Source organism: Phyllopteryx taeniolatus, chromosome 13, assembly GCF_024500385.1.
Source record: "Phyllopteryx taeniolatus isolate TA_2022b chromosome 13, UOR_Ptae_1.2, whole genome shotgun sequence".
Taxonomy (NCBI): Eukaryota; Metazoa; Chordata; class Actinopteri; order Syngnathiformes; family Syngnathidae; genus Phyllopteryx; species Phyllopteryx taeniolatus.
Window position 1 is genome coordinate 7,145,884 of NC_084514.1, and position 18,667 is coordinate 7,164,550.

At 43.4% G+C, this 18,667-nt stretch overlaps 1 long non-coding RNA gene across 1 annotated transcript; it reads left to right on the forward strand.

The window, feature by feature from the left end:
* The first annotated feature begins 8,844 nt into the window (after window positions 1-8,844).
* On the forward strand, window positions 8,845-18,060 carry LOC133488297 (uncharacterized). Its single transcript, XR_009791604.1, has 3 exons — window positions 8,845-9,262; window positions 17,582-17,692; window positions 17,950-18,060. It is a non-coding gene; the product is annotated as an uncharacterized LOC133488297 (long non-coding RNA).
* The last annotated feature ends 607 nt before the right edge of the window (window positions 18,061-18,667 follow it).

Consider the following 18,667-nt stretch of genomic DNA (forward strand, 5'->3'; position numbering starts at 1 on the left):
GGTCAACGTAGGTGTTTACACAATTACACATTAGTGATGTGTGTATGTTTGGTCAGAGAACATTTGTTTCCTCCCTACACGTACGTGTAAATACACTTTGACAATCAAGCACCTGATGCTACATTACTCCCTTCTCTCTCTGAGCCGTGGAGGCAAAACACAGAAAGAGGAAAGTGGAAACCAACAATAAGGCAGACACAAGACCAAGATCATAAAAATCCATTTTTGGAAAACCATGACTAAGTAATGACCTCTTCCCAGAAATATTAAAGTTGGAAATACAAAATTAGATTCTCTGGTGTTACTTACAGTTAACATTTGCTTACCTGGCATGTGTTTAGATTTTCTTTCGAGACGCCAGCTAAAGTTCATCGTTGTCCCCGTCGTTTCAGTAAGTTTAAGGCCGTAGAATTTCTACATCGTAGAGTGTTTTGTTTTGCATGTTGTTTTACACATGAAGTCTCTGTGGTTGACAAAGCCAAATTTAATCAGCGTTGAGTTGGCGGAAATGTCTTGCTAAGGTCTCTCCTCGCTTGGTTTTGTACTTACGTTTTGCACCTTGGAAGGAATGGAAGGAATTACGAGAAATAAACACACTCCACAGTCTCCACTTTACTGCAGTTCTCTATTCTCTTGCTGCCCAGAGTCTCCTCGGTAACATTTGAAGAAATCACCAAAAACTATACAAAGTCCCTAGCCCTGGACACAGCAGTTATTATTCTTCGTAGCCTGTACTCGGCTGCACCGGCCCGGTTTCTTGGTGCACTTATTATCCTCTCAGATAATAATGGGCGCTGCAGTATTATACTCCGCAGCATTCACTTCTCTGCAGCTGGCTTATTTCTTGCTGCCCGCAGTCTCTCTTCAGCTCTTCAGCAACTAACAAAGCGTGTCAAAGCTCAGGTGATTAACATTTATGAATGAAGCCAGTGAGCCAAATGACCTACATAGAGAATATTTACAAAAAAACAAAAAAAAACCAGCATTGTATTCCAGAGACGCATTCTTGAGAATGATGTCAATCCTCATTAGTGATAAACACGTACTTCACGTCACGCTGACAGGAGGTTGTTTATGTGCTCCCTGTACATGAACACTAACACGGGGGTCTCCCCAATTTTCCAATCCCAAGCCTGACCCTGAGTGTGAACCCCCTTTCCCAGACTGCTACATCGGGCTGTGCCCTGAGGGACGCCCTTGGGAGCCATGTTCGCCCCCACCGACGCACCCCCTTTTTGACTGCAGCTCTCTCACCACCAGGAAGCGGGGGCCTTCTCCCGTGCGTCTCGGGCTGCAACGTTTGACAGCTAATATTTTTCCGGCCGATGCGTGTCGGTAATCCGCACTTCCACACCGGGATCCCGTTACGACCCGTCTTGAGTGGGCCAGCTGTTCAAACAAGGTGATTAATTAAAGGAATTTTGTTTGTAAAACAATCCCTGACCTCTTGCGCTTTCTCCACCGTCTCACGCTCTACCTTCATCGTCCACGTCGCCTTCTCGCTTAGTTTCCTCTCCCTTCGGAACATCCATCCAGTTTGACCGTTGGATCAGAGTGAGTCCAGCATCCAGAGTGTGTAGTCCATGTTAGCATAGCTTATTAGCATATTCGCATGGACAGTTGCAGTACCAATTCTTTTTGGTAACATTACACAAAATTGTCATAATGTTACGAATTACCTTTTTTCGCTCTTATCGTTGAGTTTTTCTTCGTAACATTAAAATGTATTTCTCGTGACATTACAGCATTATCCCGTAATATTAGTACAACTTGATTCTCTAAATGTTCGAGCTTTTTACCTGTAGCATTACGGTTTCTTTCACGTAAAATTACGTGGGTTTTTTTTTTTTGCGTTACGTTGCTCCCTCTTGTAACCTGACGACTTTCCCCTGTGATATTATAACTGTTTTCTCTGAGCGTTATTAATTTTCCCCACGATATTACAATTGCTTATGATTTCTTTCTCGTAACTTCACAACTTTTTTCTCATGCGACCGTCCGGTTGCAGAGGGTACTATTTCTTCTTCTTTCTAGCAACCAAACATCCCTGGCTCACCATCTTTTTTTTTAAATGCTTTTCCATTAGCAAAAGCAGGTACTACTAGTGACTACAATGTACTATTTCCAGTTGTAGTTCTACCTGCTCAGCTGGGGTTGCTCATTGGTCCTCCATATTTGTGTAACATTTGAGGATACACGAACAAAAAAAAACAAATGCCAACTTCTCTAGCTTTGAATGCTGCAGTTTCACACTGGAGGCTACACTGCCCTCAATCTCCTTTTGCATAAATTAGTCAAAAAGACATCGGTTATCTGATTTTAAATTCCTGTGGGACTTGGAGCGGTCCAATAATTGTACGTCCCAATAAAATGTACTGTATTGTAGCATGCATTACTGAGATGACATAACTGACAAAATGTTTACACTACAGTTGCTTTTGTGACATGTTGTTCCCAAGTATAGCAAAAGCAGAGAGGGCTGCAGAACGAGAAAACACGAGTACAGGCTCGGCGCAAGATGTAAACAGCTGGGGCCGCACCTCGTACACATGAGACAAGCATGCACCCGCTGCTCTCAAACTGCAGTCTTGCGCACAGATGTTTCATCACAGGACACAAAAGAGGCCATAAACCCCCCCAAACCAAAAAGCCCATTACACACACGACCTTACATACGCCTTGGAAAGCGCTCTCTCCCTAAAAAGCCAACAGGGACTTTTCCAAAGTATTTCTATGAGGAGTCTGGGTTTTGTCCTGGCTTGTGCGGAAGGACTTGGTGAAAGAATTAAAGCCGGGTTCTGGTCAAGAGGCCTCGCTACTAGGTTTACTGAACAATTCCAAAGTCTACGCCAGTTAGTTGGGATTCTAGGTCAAACACATACCTTGCCGCCAGAGTGCATTCATGTGCTGCAGTGCATTGACGTGTCCTACTGATGCGACTGTCGCAGTGTGTCACTATTCAAATGTGACAACCTTTTTTCAACTGTGCTTCATTTGCTTGATTTTTGCCACAGTAACTTGGGACTTTCATTAAACCTGAAGCTAAATACTTGACACATATGTGATTTACTACCACATCTGGCAGAAACAACAAGACCAAGTGTGGCTTTGTCTATTATTGTATTGTCTCGTTAGGTGTTACTGCTTGTTTAGCGCTACACACAGCGTCAGATCGTGACTTCTGATGACTAGTCCAGGGTGTAGTGTACCTTTTTCCCACAGTCAGCCGGGATAGGCTCCAGCTTTTCCGGCAACCCTGAACAGGATAAGGGCCAGAAGATGGGTGGATGGCTAAATCAGCCCCAGCGACGATTATTCCGGAAATCGGATCGCCTTGATTGCAAGTAAGGCCAGACAACATTCCTCGCAGGAACACGCCGAATGACAAGAAACATACTAAATAGTCACAGAAGTCCATCTGTGGGAAGACCTAATTTGATTTGCCGGTGATGCTCTCACCATGTATCATGACTGATCTAGATCCAGATGCACATTCTGCACCATCTGAAAGGGATTCACAATGTATGCTGGGAAATTAAGTATTGCGTTCGTCTGGAGGCCACATTTTTAGGGGGACGTACAAGGGTCTAAATTATAAAAGAATGAAGATGAGGAAAGTGATGTGAAAGGGTTGTCCCTTTGGTACACTGGTAGAAGAAAGTAGATGTTAGCTAACCTGCAGTATTATACTCCACAGTTTCCAGTTTACTGCAGTCTGCCTTTTGTCTCGTTGCCCTCAGTGTCAGTGGACTCGGTTGGTTTGGTATCCGGTGAGCCGCAGTTCCAGTTCAAAAACAGACACTGCTAGATAATACCTTTATTGTCAGATGGAGTTCCAAGCATGTCCCCTCTATACCAATGCTGGTTGCTCATTGGTCGAGCAGTTTCATCATTGCCGCATCATTGTAACGTTTGAGAATATGCGGCTAGAAATGACAGAAATAAACACTCACTCCGACATTAGCTAACCTGCAATGACTCCACAGTCTCCATTTTGCTGTGTGGCTTTCCTTCCCTTGGCAAATTTCTCTGTCTAGTATCTGGTTAGCCAATATCAGCAACCAATACGTTTGCACCTAGAAATGATTGCTTTATGATTTGATTCCTTATGCCGGGAGATTCTCGTCCTCATTAGGTGCTGTTGTTTGTTATTGTTTCTTGTTCCGAGTGATGCATTCAATTTGGCTGTTTTTATTCGGGCAGTTTTCCTGCAGTTCTAGATGTCAAAGCTTAATATGGATTAGTGAAACCGTGGAACTCAGGCTCCTTACAAATCTGCATTCCAGCTCATTCAGATTCCAGAGTGGTATTTCATGCGCACCATGGAATGGTTAGCGCTGCATTCATGCCCGGTTGGCATCGTATGGCCCCGTTTCAGCTTCTAACACGCCAGGGGCCGCCCTGGTTCTCCCCTCATCCCGTGCATACCGGCAGAAAAGAAGGGATGTGATTAAAAACAGACCCACGCTCACTTTTTTTTGGCAAATTGGTGATGTCACAACTTTGCTCGGCAGGCTGCCCGACTGCTCCGAGGAGTGAGCCAAGGGGCAACCGAGAACTTGGACAAGCTTAAGAGTGGGGACAGACAATGACATGACATGATGGTTGCACACAGAACAAAATGAAGAAGAAGTGGGAAAACATTAGCGTTATGCAGAATCAGCCTGCTCGGAGAGGGGGCTCGGTGGTGATGGTGGTGATCTGAGGCTGTTGCTGGATGGATTCTGCTCCGACCAAGTGTGACAAGATCTGGGGTGGACCACTTGCCATGAGTCTTTGCTATGGAGGATTCTGCTCCGACCGATCGGGCTAGGTCCTGAGGCAGAACCACTTTCCCGAAGGCATCTACCCGTGGCACTTCATCTCTTTAAATGGACTCTTATGCCATCTTAATTAACATTGTACAGCACCAGACAATGTGATAAATGTTGCCCACTCGACATCCATTGCAGCCTGGTCCATCCTGAAAGGGGGGGCGCCCCATCTGTGGTCCCTTCTCAAGGTTTCTTTTTCCCACAAATGGGGGTTTGAGTTTTTGCTTGCCCCATTGGGGGTTTTAGATTAAGGGATGTCGTCAATCTTTGCCAACTGTGGGCCTGTGAAGCCCTTTGAAACTCTTTTGTGATTAAGGGCTATAAAATAAACTTGACTTGACTTGACTTGACTAAAGGCACATTTCCTGGGGGGCAGGTTTTGGCCATTTTGTCTTGCAAAAATGAAAATTCTGACATCTTCAAAACATCTTTCAGACCAATACCATTGGGGTAAAGTTACCATCATCTTATCAGGTCAGGATCGGTTGTTGCTTAATGGTTCAAGAAAATCGAAGAAACCAACCACACAAGTAGCCTAGAAATGGCAGTAAAAAGAGGGGTGAGAGGGGGCATTTTTTGACATTTAGTCTCAAGATTTTGCAAATTTTTTTTATGAAGAATCATCAGGAGGTACATAAAAAATGAGCTGGTGGAAAACATGTTGACCTGGACGCGTTCCTTCATCTCGGCCAATCTCCGGCTGCACCTGTGATGACAACCCCTTGTGTGCACTCCATTGATTGTGTAACCTGGAATGAGACTAGGAGAAGGGTCGGGGGGGATGATGTAAAGCTTCCCTCAACTTGTAAATCCACGACAAGACCCAGAAAGTCACCCCTCCACTCGATGTCCTTGGGCAGGGCACGGAGGGGCCTAGGGGGAACGAATCCAATGCAGCCCACCTCCCTTTGCTCCATAGTCTCAACCCCAAACTCACCCTTACAATGCCCCCACCCCCAACCCCCCACCTTCCACCCGATCACCATTCCGCACAAGTGTGTTGTTTCAAATCATAATAGTAACCAGACTGTAATCACATTATTGCACACATGGTGATTTTTTGACAAGTGGTGGGAGTCATGTGCTGAGGCTTTGGCAGAGTTCGCACACTACTCTCCCAGCTGTGAGTTCAGACGCACCCTAACCTCCCCCCTCCCCCCCTGCTCCACACACACACACACACACACACTACTACAACCATCTCTCAAGTTGCTTTGTTCCACTGCAACCTGCATGCATCTGCGCCCAGCCTAATTTAGATCAGACTTTTGTTCCGACACTTAGCGCTGCGTATTGACATTCGCCCCCTTCACCCCACCTTGACAAGAGAGACCCCTAATGGGCCGTTCCCGTCACGTGGCGTATAAGTTACAACGGTGCCACATGACATCTTGAAGACAAGCTGTTGTTTGTTACCAACCCGAACAATAATCTATAAATAGGGCCCGTGTACAGATTGTAAACAAGCTAACAGGGTGGTCAAATGCGCAAATGTCTGCCCCTCAGAAGATGTCATGCCAATATCTGTCAAGGTCCGTGCAATCCGCTTCGTAGTCCAACTCAAAAGATGATGGATGATTAGTGATTCTGCAGATGGGCCACAGTCAAGACCACTTAGTTTAAGTCCAAACTCGAGTGAGGTCGAGGGCAAAGAATGTTGCAGTCAGCCGCCTCCTGTCATATGTTCTTGTACAACACAATTCAACCTTGTTGGATCTTTGACTCTTCACCCGTCCCCGCAACCAATGCGAACCGTCACCAAATACATCAGAGATGATTGAGCTCGTCACATACGCTGCAAGTGAAGCACACAATTCAAGTTTAAATGCAGAAGATATGAAGCTCTTCATCCATTGGCTGGTTGACATCCAATTGCTCATTTTTGGGGGGGACCCAAAGATAAGCAAATCATTTTTTTTTTTTCAAGTCAAGATGTCATGCAAATTTTCTGCCATGCCTCCCAATCTTTGGGTCTTGTAGGTCAGGTAAATCTTTCATACCCACACTGGGGACCAGTTTGGACCCAAAAAAGGTAAGAAAACTGCACTTTTCCCAGGGCCTCAAACAGGTCTCAGTAACTGGATTCTAGTTACTGTCCTTGGTCATACTCGTGTAACAGTAACCTCCAAAACTTCAGAATCAGAAAGCCTAAATGACAGGAGACTGAGACTGTCCTGCAAAGTGCTTTTTTTTGGCATTTCTTGGCCCAACTAGGGACTGGTGAAAGATTTCATGGACCTTCTGGTCCCAAAAATGGTGGGGCCATAGTAATGACTTCCAAAATTTAAGAGTGTGAGCCTAAATGGCAGAAAACCGACAACCTTCTGGAAAAGTGCACTTTTGCTTTTTTTTGTTTTGTTGTTCTTTTCTTAGGTACTTCTGCGTCCAACAGGACGGAAGGCTTCAGGTACCTACTGGACCTCAAGATGGACCCTTTCAAAATGTTTTAAATGCAATTTATAAGACATAAGGTGGTACTGTAAGTCCTGGTACCCAGCACAGAATCTAGTAGCCATGCCCATGTCGCAGTGACTGGTCCCTATAGACCAGTCTTATATCTAACCATTCCATTAAGGTAGTCAAATCCCTAAGAGTCTGTCGACTTCATTGTTCAGTATTTTCCTATGACTTTGTCCAAATAAGATTGTGGGTTGCCGTGACTGTATGTCTTCATCATAAATACAAACCCAGTTGATTTGACTCAAAACAATCCCCTTCACAGAGGCATGTTGGTGATGTAATTAAACAATATGAGCTGATGGCCCACATTGCTCAAAATTTTCAACAGAGACTTGGGATTGTACGCTGGCGGGAACGTATGACACAAAATCTGATAAATATCATGTTTTTATGTGGAGGACACATTGTTAGCACTGCATTGCTCAGTGATTTATGAGTGTTGTAAACAAACAACAGCTTTCCCAAAGCTTAAAGGTCAGTCGAGCTGTTGTAGAGGAGAAAACACTTGGCTTAATGTAATTATACTGGCCACAATTATGTCATCAACAAGGGGAATTTAATCATTTATACAAACAAACTTGCGCTATTTCCCGTGCACATTAGTAAAACTGATAAATTAGACGCCGATGAAATACTTTGACAAATCTGCAGGTTAACACTCATGCACGGTGGTCCCAACATCAGATAATACTCCAGGAATCCCCGGAATGGTTTTGTTTCACGTTCCCTACGGGGGAGGGAAGAAAAAAAAAAAACAATTGTGACAATCTTTGGAAATATGATGCCTCTTATTTGAGAAGTGAAAACATCACTCCATCAAAAGTTTAAGAGGCAAAACCAGATAGCGACACGTCTGCGGTGGAGACGTTATCTCCCAGCTGACGTGCTGGATGTGTGCGAGAGGGCCCGATGGGAAAAAAACAAGCTGGAAAGAACATCCCCGCACGCATGAAGGTATCTTTACAGCGAGGCATGCCATTAAAATACGACAACGGCAGGTGAATGTGCGGTCCGCAATTTACAACATATTAATAATAATAATAATAACTAGAGAATGCATTGAAAGAAATGCATAAAATACATCTACAGTATCCGTCTGCTCTTTTCCACAATTCACTGTGATAATAATAACTAAAGAATGTAATGGCAAAAAAATGTGTGGACTAAGTTTAAGCGTACGCTCTTTTGAACATATCACATTACAATAAAAGGAAAAATGATAACAACTCGAGAATGCAATGACAGAAATGTGTGAGGTTCTTGTGCTCAACCCTCAACATTACAATAATAATAACAAGGACTAGAAGAAATACGAGAATGACATCTACACGCCGTATATTCACAGTTTGTCCCCCGCGGATACACTTATCTGCAATTTCTTTTCAAATTTTTGTTTTTTTCAATTTTTTACTTTTCATTTTTTTTTCATTTTGTTTTTCTTTTTGTGTTTTCATTTTAAGAAAACGCTTATGGGTGATTTATCCCAGTTTATTCAAGAATTTCACACAAAAGTGTGTGGAAGACGTGTGAAGGTGCTCTTTTCCACAAGCCACAACATTGCGATACTAATTACGTGAATATCCATTGACAAAATGTGTGAATGACGTTTGGACGTGTGTTCTTTTCCATAATTCACGTTCCAATAATAATAACTAGAGAATACAATGACAAACAGGGTATGCGTTTGCTTTTTTTCCACAATTCACAAGTTTATTATAACAATATTAACAAGGGAATGCGATGAAAAATGCACAAATTGGCATGTACTGCCCTGCAGTACCGTTTTGGAGCCTGGATAGCGCTTTGCACCCTCTCGTCCTCTCTCTCCCCTCCTCTCCCCTCCCCGCTCTGTTTCAGCTTCTCCTCAAGCCACGCACCTGTCTCCAATCAACCCTCATCACCACCTACATTTAAGTCTACCTGTTCCCGGAAATCCTCGCCAAAGTATTGGAGCCTCTGCTAGCGGTACCACGGCCCACCGTACTCATGTAAGCTACTCAACTCCTCGTTCCTAGTGTTCCTGACCCATCCGCCTCCGCCTGCTCTTGGGTTCAGCTACTTCCCACACCTGACGCAAATGACATTTCAATCCACAACATGGCAAAGATACTAACAAGAGAATGTTTTATGATGCACACAGTTTGACTCTACAAGAGGGGATTGGGCATCCTTTCCTACAGGATTTATTTTTTGTTTGTTTGAGTTTTTGTTGTTCACCTGAGTTAAAAAAAAAAAATGGAAAAAAGACAAGCATAAAAATGAAAGACAGTAGCTGTGCATGGCGAGGGCAACATGTGTTTCTTTACTTTTTCTTATTTGCCTGTTTTGCATTTATGGCTGTATTTATTTCCGAGCCAGAGAGGGTATGCCAGGCCCCAGTTAGTACACAGGCTATAATTTCTGCTGGCTTTGATCATGTGTGTGTTTTGATTCCAAAATATATGTGAGAGCGTATGGTATACTGCGATACCTAAAGGTTACGCGAACAGTTGAAGTCAATGCGTGGACTAAATTACAGTGCGGTTCACCTCTGACGTTGCCGCGGAGACCGTATCAACAACGTCGGCCTTGACAAAGGAGGCCATTGTGGCGCGTTGCACAGGTGGTCGTGATTTGTTTTTTTTGCGTCTGTTTACTGTCGCACGTATTGACTTTTTCTTCGTGTCGTCCAACTTGAACCCATTTGAACCTCATGCCACTCTGTCATTAAGGTTGAATAGCGAAAATAAAAAAAATACAGAACTCGCCCTCATCGCCCTCGTCCAGATGGGACGTTCTTATTCCTGTCTGTCTGCAGAATGACGGAATGCGCAATCGAGACTCTCGGCAGCGGAGATAGAGGGAAAAGGGGGTGCGCCATCTTTGTTGGGATATTGACAGCAAAAAAAAAAAAGAAAAGGGAAAGGCTGTGCAGTGGTGCCTTGAGATATGAGTTTAATTCAGTCCGTGACCAAGCTGCTAAGTCAAAACACGTGAAGAAGGTGAGGCCTGGCCCAGTGAATGACGTTGGGAGTCAGCGAACGAGAGTGTAGAGTTGATTATTGTGCGGACAGGTTAGCGGCGAGCTGTTAACTGGCTGACTGTTAGCCATCTGCGTGTTGAGTGTCTAGGTGTCGGTTGTGGCAGCTCATGTATTACGTGTTTATTTTGCAACCGTTTGTTCAATAAAGCGAGGGCGCATGAGAGCGCATTACAATATGTTGTAACGTGTGATGGCAAGCTATCTTAAATTAGCTTGTATACATGCCGTTATGGTACGTGAGTTAGTTCTGCCTTGCAGTTAACACATTGCACTTTGTTATATTCTTGTTTCAGTGAGAAATGTTCTTTGGGCATTCTCCGTCTTTTACGCCCTCTTTCATCATGGATCACTGCCTTTGCACCAAATTATTTCTACAAGAAGTTGTGTGAGTCTGCACTGGTAACATTAGTCCATTTGGAAAAATTATCCCTGCTAAGCTTCAAAGGCAAAGATTTTGCTTTGACTTTTTCTGTATAGAAATTATTTGAATAATCTGATTAATCGTTGCGGCCTAACTGAGTGTGCAGCAGATGTTGAAGGTGGATCAACTTTGTCCAAGTGCGGCGGGGCTTCAAAAGTTTTTGACCGGCTTCATTAGATTCTCCAGGTGTACCCGTGAGTGTATATACAAGGAATTTTAATGTCTTGTTTTGGCATTGACTCACCGAAAAACAACATAAAAAGCTGGTTTCGTTGAAAGTCATTCACCTGTATGTGCCCTGGCTGCGGTCTTACTATCTCCAGTAAGGAGCAGTCATCATGCTAATGTCATGAATTAGAGGCCTTTTTCATAATGGTTACGAAAAAAGGGTCCTATGGGGTTGCGGTGAGTTCAGGCTCCCCGCCGGGTGACAGTACACAGACTGAGCCTTTAACAGGGACTATCAAAGGGAGGTCAATTAAGGAAGCGGACACTTAACGAGAGCTTTTGAGTTGCGGGGGGAAAAAAACGGGAAATCTCATCCAGGTGACTCACCGACAAAAAGTGACTCACTTGCGCTAATCCACTCGAATGGGGGAACTCTGCTGGGAAGCTCCCGCTAAAGTAGCCTCGTCGTAGCGTAGGTGTCTTTAACCGAAGACAGCCCCCCCCCCCACCCCACCCTCCCGAAAAACAAACACGACCACTCATGACATTTATTGGATGCAAGCGGATACACGGCCGCAATGAGAAGATGAAGGCTAAGAAGCACTGCGTAATGAACGTTACGCATCACTCTTTCGCAGGGTGTTTCTAGATTTTATTTGACAGCGTGTGCCACCACCAGCGGGAGGCTGTGGTCATTTGAAGCTTGTCGCCGGGATGGACAATCTTTCTAATGCAGTGGTGCCATGAGATGTGACTTGCTTAAACTTGAGATACCAGCGCTGTATGGTGGCAAGTGACAGTTTGAGAGAGTACATATTCTTCTTCTTCAAAAAAAAAAAAAAAGCCTTCAACCATTTTAACGGCACTCTCAGCTGTAAGTGACTGTCAAAATAAACATCAAACAAAGAGAAGTACACGTTTATTATAAAGACATCACATTGCCTCTGCTACTTAAACACATTCGAGCGATGGCGTGCCTAAAGATCACTCGTGACAAATTTTGGGTACTTGTAAGTCACTGTGCTACCATGATGTCTGAGTTACTTTGAGAAATTAAAATGTTGTAAAACCCAAATAACGTTCAGCTTCATATCCATACTGAGCTCTCTGCCCAGTATCTCTCATCTAGCGAGTTGGGCAACACGGTGCGCTGTCTGATCTCGTGGCGGCGTCGGCCCCGCATGCCAGCGTATCTGCCGAGCCAGGGTCCAGATAGCTGCCGGCAAGCTGTGAAAACCCACGCTCGGCAAGATGCAGGCCTCGCGGAGATAAGTCGCCCGTGTACCTATTGAAGCATCTAAAAAAAAAAATTACAGATAAAAACACCAGCTGATTGCGAGACTGGACGCGCCTTAGAAAATATCAACAACTAGCCGGATGAAAGAGGAGGCATTCACCTTGGATTTGACCAAGTAAGTCTCGAGTTTTTCCCAAAGCATTCCGACGCCGTACGGAACCCTCGTCACCTCTAATCCACCATAGAAGGAAGAGTCTGATCTCAATCTGTTGTCACGTAACAGTCTTTACAGTCTACTGGCAAAAATGCCACAGTTTTCAAAAAGAACACAGCGTGCCTGCCGCAGGGGTGCGCGTTGGCGGTTTCATCCTGCCGACAGATAAACGTCCCGGGTGTCGTGATAAGACGCAGTGTCGCAAACTCGCTGAGTTGTCACACGAGAGATTTTTGTCTCCAATACAAGGGCGGAACCAGAGGTTGGCGAGGGGTACCGTGGCTACCCTAGACTGAAGGGTGGCTACTCTACTGGCCACCCCAATGGCTATCCCCAACGTGTGTCGTGAACAACCGGGAAAATATTTTCCAGTCGAAATTCAATCGTCCCCGAGATTTAAACCTTGAACTGCAGAACTGTGACGCCAACATGCGAACCACTTTTGCACCATGCTGCCAATTTAAAAAAACAAATAATAATCCATCTCCAATTAAGGTAGACACTACAGCATTAGTGATGTTCTTGGAATTGCCGGTCCTTCCGGTCCCTCTTCATGTTGGTGGTCCGGGTCCAAGAGGGAGATAAAAATGGGATGGAAACAGGGAAAGAGAAAGAAAACTAGTTTGGCTCCGGACGATTTGCCTCGGCTGCAGATGTGGTCGTAAAGAAGGGAGGGAAGAACAAAAAAAAAATCTCCATAAAGTTATAATTATCCACATGAATGCAGCAGAGAATATTCTGTAAAAAGACGCACACTGGCGTATACTGTAGTTTGCTCCAGTGGTTCTCAAACTCTTTACACCAAGTACCACCGAAAAAAATTCTTGGCTCTCCAAGTACCATGATCATCACCAACGTCCAAATACGGTTGCATAGTGGACCTAAGTGTTCATCAAAAATGAAGATGGGTTTATTCCCCAAAACTATCATTATTATTGTAAACTGCTGTAACATTATGCAGAGTTTGAACATTAAAACTGCCCTTAAATGATTTGATTAATATGCATTACACATAAAAGTAAAACACAAATTGTACCTTATTATATGTTCAGTTCAGAAAGACTGAGTGCTAATGGAATGTACTGTGCAACATCTGTTTTCTTGATTAATCCCTTACAGAAAGTCTTACTAAACCAGAAAACCAAAGCAATTTTTCACATAGGAAATAATGTAAATCCAAGTAATCTGTTCCCGAGTTTGGAATCTAGACACCCAGAATATGAACAAAAATGCATTTGGGCATAGAGAGAATAACTATATTTTTATATACAGAAAACTGTTTGAAATAAATATAAATGACTAATTATTATTATTTATTGAAGACTCTTAATGGATTATGGAAGACAGTGAGGAGTGGAGAGGAAGGAGCCATTTTAGCACTTGGCTACAAGTTATTTCTTAAATTCTATCGGGTTTCTTTCCTTCTTTATCGAAAGGCTGGTACTATGATTTTTGTTGTTGTATTGTTTCAAAAGGGTTCAACAGAAAACAAGGTGTATGTATTCCACAATACAAACTTTTGTTAACAATTCAAGGCAACAAGACTCCTGGTCTGCTCGGCAACACTCAGGCGAGTTGGGACAACATCGGCGTAACTCATCCTGTCAAAGGTCAGGCCTTAAAAATAAGTGTGGCTGAGCAGACCGGGGGGGGGTTATTATCTTGTGTTGCTAATAAAAGCTTGCATTGTATTATACTCTTTGCTGTCTGTTGAACATTGTTTGCTCAACTTTCAAAATTCTTGAGATGAACATGCATCAATTCCAGGGAACGAATGGCCGAGCTATGCGTTTTTTGTGCGAAAACTGAATGGACAGACAAAAATACGGACACAATTTAGATGGAAAAAAAAGTTGAAAACTAGGGCATACAAAAACTCAGGTTCCGTCCATCCATCCATCCATTTTCTGAGCCGCCTATCCTCACAAGGGTCGCAGGAGTGCTGGAGCCCATCCCAGCTATCTTCGGACGGGAGGCGGGTTACACCCTGAACTGGTTGCCAGCCAATCGCAGGGCACATAAACAAACAACCCTTCGCACTCACATTCACACCTAGGGGCAATTTAGAGACTTCAATTAACCTACCATGCATGTTTTTGGGATGTGGGAGGAAACCGGAGTGCCCGGAGGAAACCCACGCAGGCACGGGGAGAACATGCGAACTCCACACAGGCGGGGCCGGCGATTGAACCCCGATCCTCAGAACTGTGAGGCAGACACGCTAACCAGCCGGTCACCGTGCCGCAACTCAGGTTCCACTGGACTTAAAAGTTAAATACAACTGAACTGTACTTGACAAATGAATTGTACTGGATTTAAAAAATAATAATAATTCACTGTAACATTATGCACCCTTTGAACTTTTATTTTTTTTTTTTCGCGTACCTGTACCAGTAGAGTACACCAGTACCACACTTTGAGAATCACTGGCTTACTCCATGAGAAATTGACCCTTTTACCTCTTTACTTTCCATACGGTTCATTCCAATCTAAATTGATGAAGTCCACTAAATAGCAGACCATAAACCAGAAGATATCTTTCAAGTTTTCCATCCAGTTTTGGCAGGGAGCACCCCACAGTTGGGTCGAAATGTGTTCACTATTGTACGCCGGCAAATGGTTTGTATCAGCTCAGTTTACCTAACAGTATATTTCCCCTCGGGACATGTGGAGAGATAACCAAATAAACCCTTCAAGGAAGGAATGTTCCCCAGGTGGGTGTTTTACGGTGCTATATTTGGTATTCGAAGAAGCCCGGGATTGAACATTCGTCGTTCAAACATCGCCTCTCAGGTGTCACACTTCCTCTGGCTAATGGTGGGAATTCTTTCATGTCACGAGTACTTTTTCTGTTTTTATGGCCACCGGGAGAGTGGCCCAGTTTGGCCGGGGCTTCCAAAAAATTTGGGATTAAACGGAGTGCAAGGGGGGAACATGGGTGGGCCAACCTTGTTGCTATTCTTGGATTATTCTGTCATGCGTTTTGATCATATCTGCATGATTATTGGCGTTAAACGGGTTTTTTCCAGGTGAGTGCGAAGGAGAGAGGGTGCGCCAACTTTTGCCAAGATGTATAGGGGCATTTCTGTATTTTATTTTTTTTGTCACATTTTTATCAGTTTTACATGATTATTTGCTATAAATATGATTAGTTTTCACTTTAAAAAAAAAAAAAATCAAAAGCCTGCCCGCCACAGGGATGCACATTGGCATTTTTATTCCACCGGCAGATTACACGCCGAGCTGTCACAGGAGAGATTTTTGTTTGCATAAAAGTGTTGTTGCAGGATTTCTTGTCTCCTCGAATGACCTCTGGACACGCACAACTGGTTTTGACTGTTGAAGGGAGTGCGGGTCACCAAATCAATCGCGATTTTTGGATGATTCTGTCAGGTGTGTTGATCATATTTCCATGATGAGAGGACACTCAGGATGTTAAGGGCCATATTTGGATTCATTTGTCACGTATGTCAATTGTGTTTGCATAATTATCGGTTGTAAATGTGCTTTGTTTTGGCTTTTTTTTCTTGAAGGGTGTGTGCGGGAGAGAGGTGGTGCACCACCTCTATTGGGATGTTGAAAGTCATTTCTGGATCATTTTGTCATGTGCAATGACTATACAATTCATGCAATTATTGGCTATAAACAGGCTTTGATTTCACCTTTTTTTTAGGGTGTGTCCAGGAGAGAGGTGTTGCGTCAACTCTTGGCAGGATGTTGAAAAACATTTCTGAAACATTTTGTCACAAACATGATGCTTTTATGGGCTACAAACCAGCATTCTTTTTGAGTGCATGCAGGGGAGAGGGGCTGTGGCAATCATCAGGCTGTAGAAGGGGCTGCCTAGCTTCAAGTTTTTACAGGGGGAGGAGCAGGGAGGGGCGGTGAGCTGCCTCTCCCTGTCGTCGCTTTGTTGCCCCAGCTGCAGACTCGGACCGACCGCAGTGCGGTGCTACGTCCCTTCTTTTAACGTAATAAGAATTTTGCGCGCTCAAGTGGTCGCAGCCCACGCTGACTTGACACGTGGCGCCCGTGGTGGACTCCCAAGGTGCATCACTTCCTACCGCCTCAGTCGGTCCACTGCGTAATGATGTCATATCGTGACACACGCAGGGAAGGGACTGGACACGCTAAATCGTATGCGTATTTTGTTTTATATGTGACAATTGACATGAAGACCAGGCAATGACGGCAACAGCAACTGAAAAGCCAGCGAGTGACTACTAGACTGCATGGTACTGCAAGAAACATAAGTCATCATGCAGCGGAAGAATTCATGCTGTTGTACATTTTTTTTTTTTTTTGCTGTTGTTGGGCACAGGTGTCAAACGGGTGGCCCCGTGGCCAGATCCGGCCCCCCACATCATTTTATGTGGTCCGCGAGAGTGTGCATCGACATTGTGTTTCTGGCTAAAATCCCAAAATTGCAAATTGGCTTCACTTTTAAAAATATTGAGATATTGCAAGCCTTTTTTGTTACCAACCCCCCTTTTAAACTAAAATTGATTCATATTGTAGTTGAACAATTTTTTTTTACTGGCTTCTCATTTCAAAAATAATTATCCATTAATTTGTGTATATGTAATAATATGAGGCAATCATATGGGTTTGCAGCCATAACGGCCCTCCAAGTGGAACCATAACTGCGATGTGGCTGGTGACAAAAATGAGTTTGACACCCCTGTTGTTGGTGATGATTCACATGTATACCAACCAATGACTGCATGAACAAAATTTGAAAGGCTGGCCAGTGACAAGATTGTTCAGGAAGGTCGATACAAAAAAAGAGAAACATAAGCCATAGTTCAGTGGAAGAATATATGCTGACTGGTATGTTTGATATGTATATATGATATGAACCAACTAGTGACTGCATGAACAATGACTAAAAAGTCAGCCGATACAAAACATGAGAAACACAAGCCACAGTGCAGTGGAAGAATACATGAAAACTGATTTGAACAATGTTATTTGTAGTTGATGAGTCACATGCAGACCGACCAATGACTCCATGAACAGTGACTGGAAAAACAAGAAAGTGACTAGACCACACAAGACAAAAGAGAAAGACAAGCCAAGATTTTCTCCCATCTCGCAGGCAGTGCACCTGTGCTCAGCAGGGGCACTCAAAACAAAAATTGCATTTCAATAAAGCATCATGATTGATCAACCAACCAAACTCATTCGCTTTTGTTTTACTGATGACTTTTTTTTTTTTTTTTTTTTTGTCGTTGTAAATCAACAGGTGAAGCAACATGGTGGCCGCCAGGCAATTCCTTCCCTCTCTAGCAGCTGCTAAATCAGAACAACAATCACAACACAAGCAGAAAGAAGTATTTTCTTCTCTCCATGATTGGTCAGAATAATCATGACAACTTGAAGTTAGCATTATGGCTAATAAGCTAACAACAGCAAAACAATACTTTTTTTTGCATAATGCAAGTATAGCGGAACCTGAATTTACATGTTTAATTTGTTCCATGACCAAGCTGGCTAAGAAAACAAAATATTTACTGTATTGCTTTAATATCTCTGGACGTTAATGCTGGAAAAACTTGATTCAAAGCTTTTTTCACTTTACCAGACTGACATCACTATTCTTCCCTCTCTTAGCGTATGGCGTGCAGTTTGGCAGATACCGAGCAGTTCTTCAAAAAGAGTCAACATGTGTTTCCTTCAAGCAGTTTATTCACATTCCCGGTTGGATTTTATTGTAAAACTAACACAAAATAAAGAGAATTACCCTTTGTGTATTGAGCACATAGTTTATTCTTACAAACGTCTGCTAGCTTGATGCTAACACATCTTACAAAACAATACAAATTAGCATCAACGTGGCAACCTTAAAATAACGAATATTCAAACACAAAGGGCACAGTAAAATATACAGAATGAAGCCATAATGATACTCACAGGTATATATTCTTTCTACTCTGTTATGTTACTGAAGATAGTTTTCGACAGTTTTGTAATATATGCATGTGTGTGCCACACGGCCCCCTGGAGGCCAAGGTGCGCACAACAAAAGCAGCCTTGTGGCAATATTTCAAGGTCAAAACTAATGACAACACTGAAGCCGACTGCAAATTTTGCTCTGCCAAATTGTCAAGAGGAGGGGTGAAGTCGAGCCCTTTCAACATGAGCAATTGGATTAAACATTCCAAGAAATTCACTGAGAGACATACACTGGAGAGACCACAACTGTTCCAGAAGACAAACCCACGGCAATAATGGGGTGTTAATAAAGTGCGATAAAGTTCTTACAGCAGACAGTTTCAAAAGGTTTTGTGTGTTTTATATTGTGTTATTTATTTAGTATATCGCGGGATGT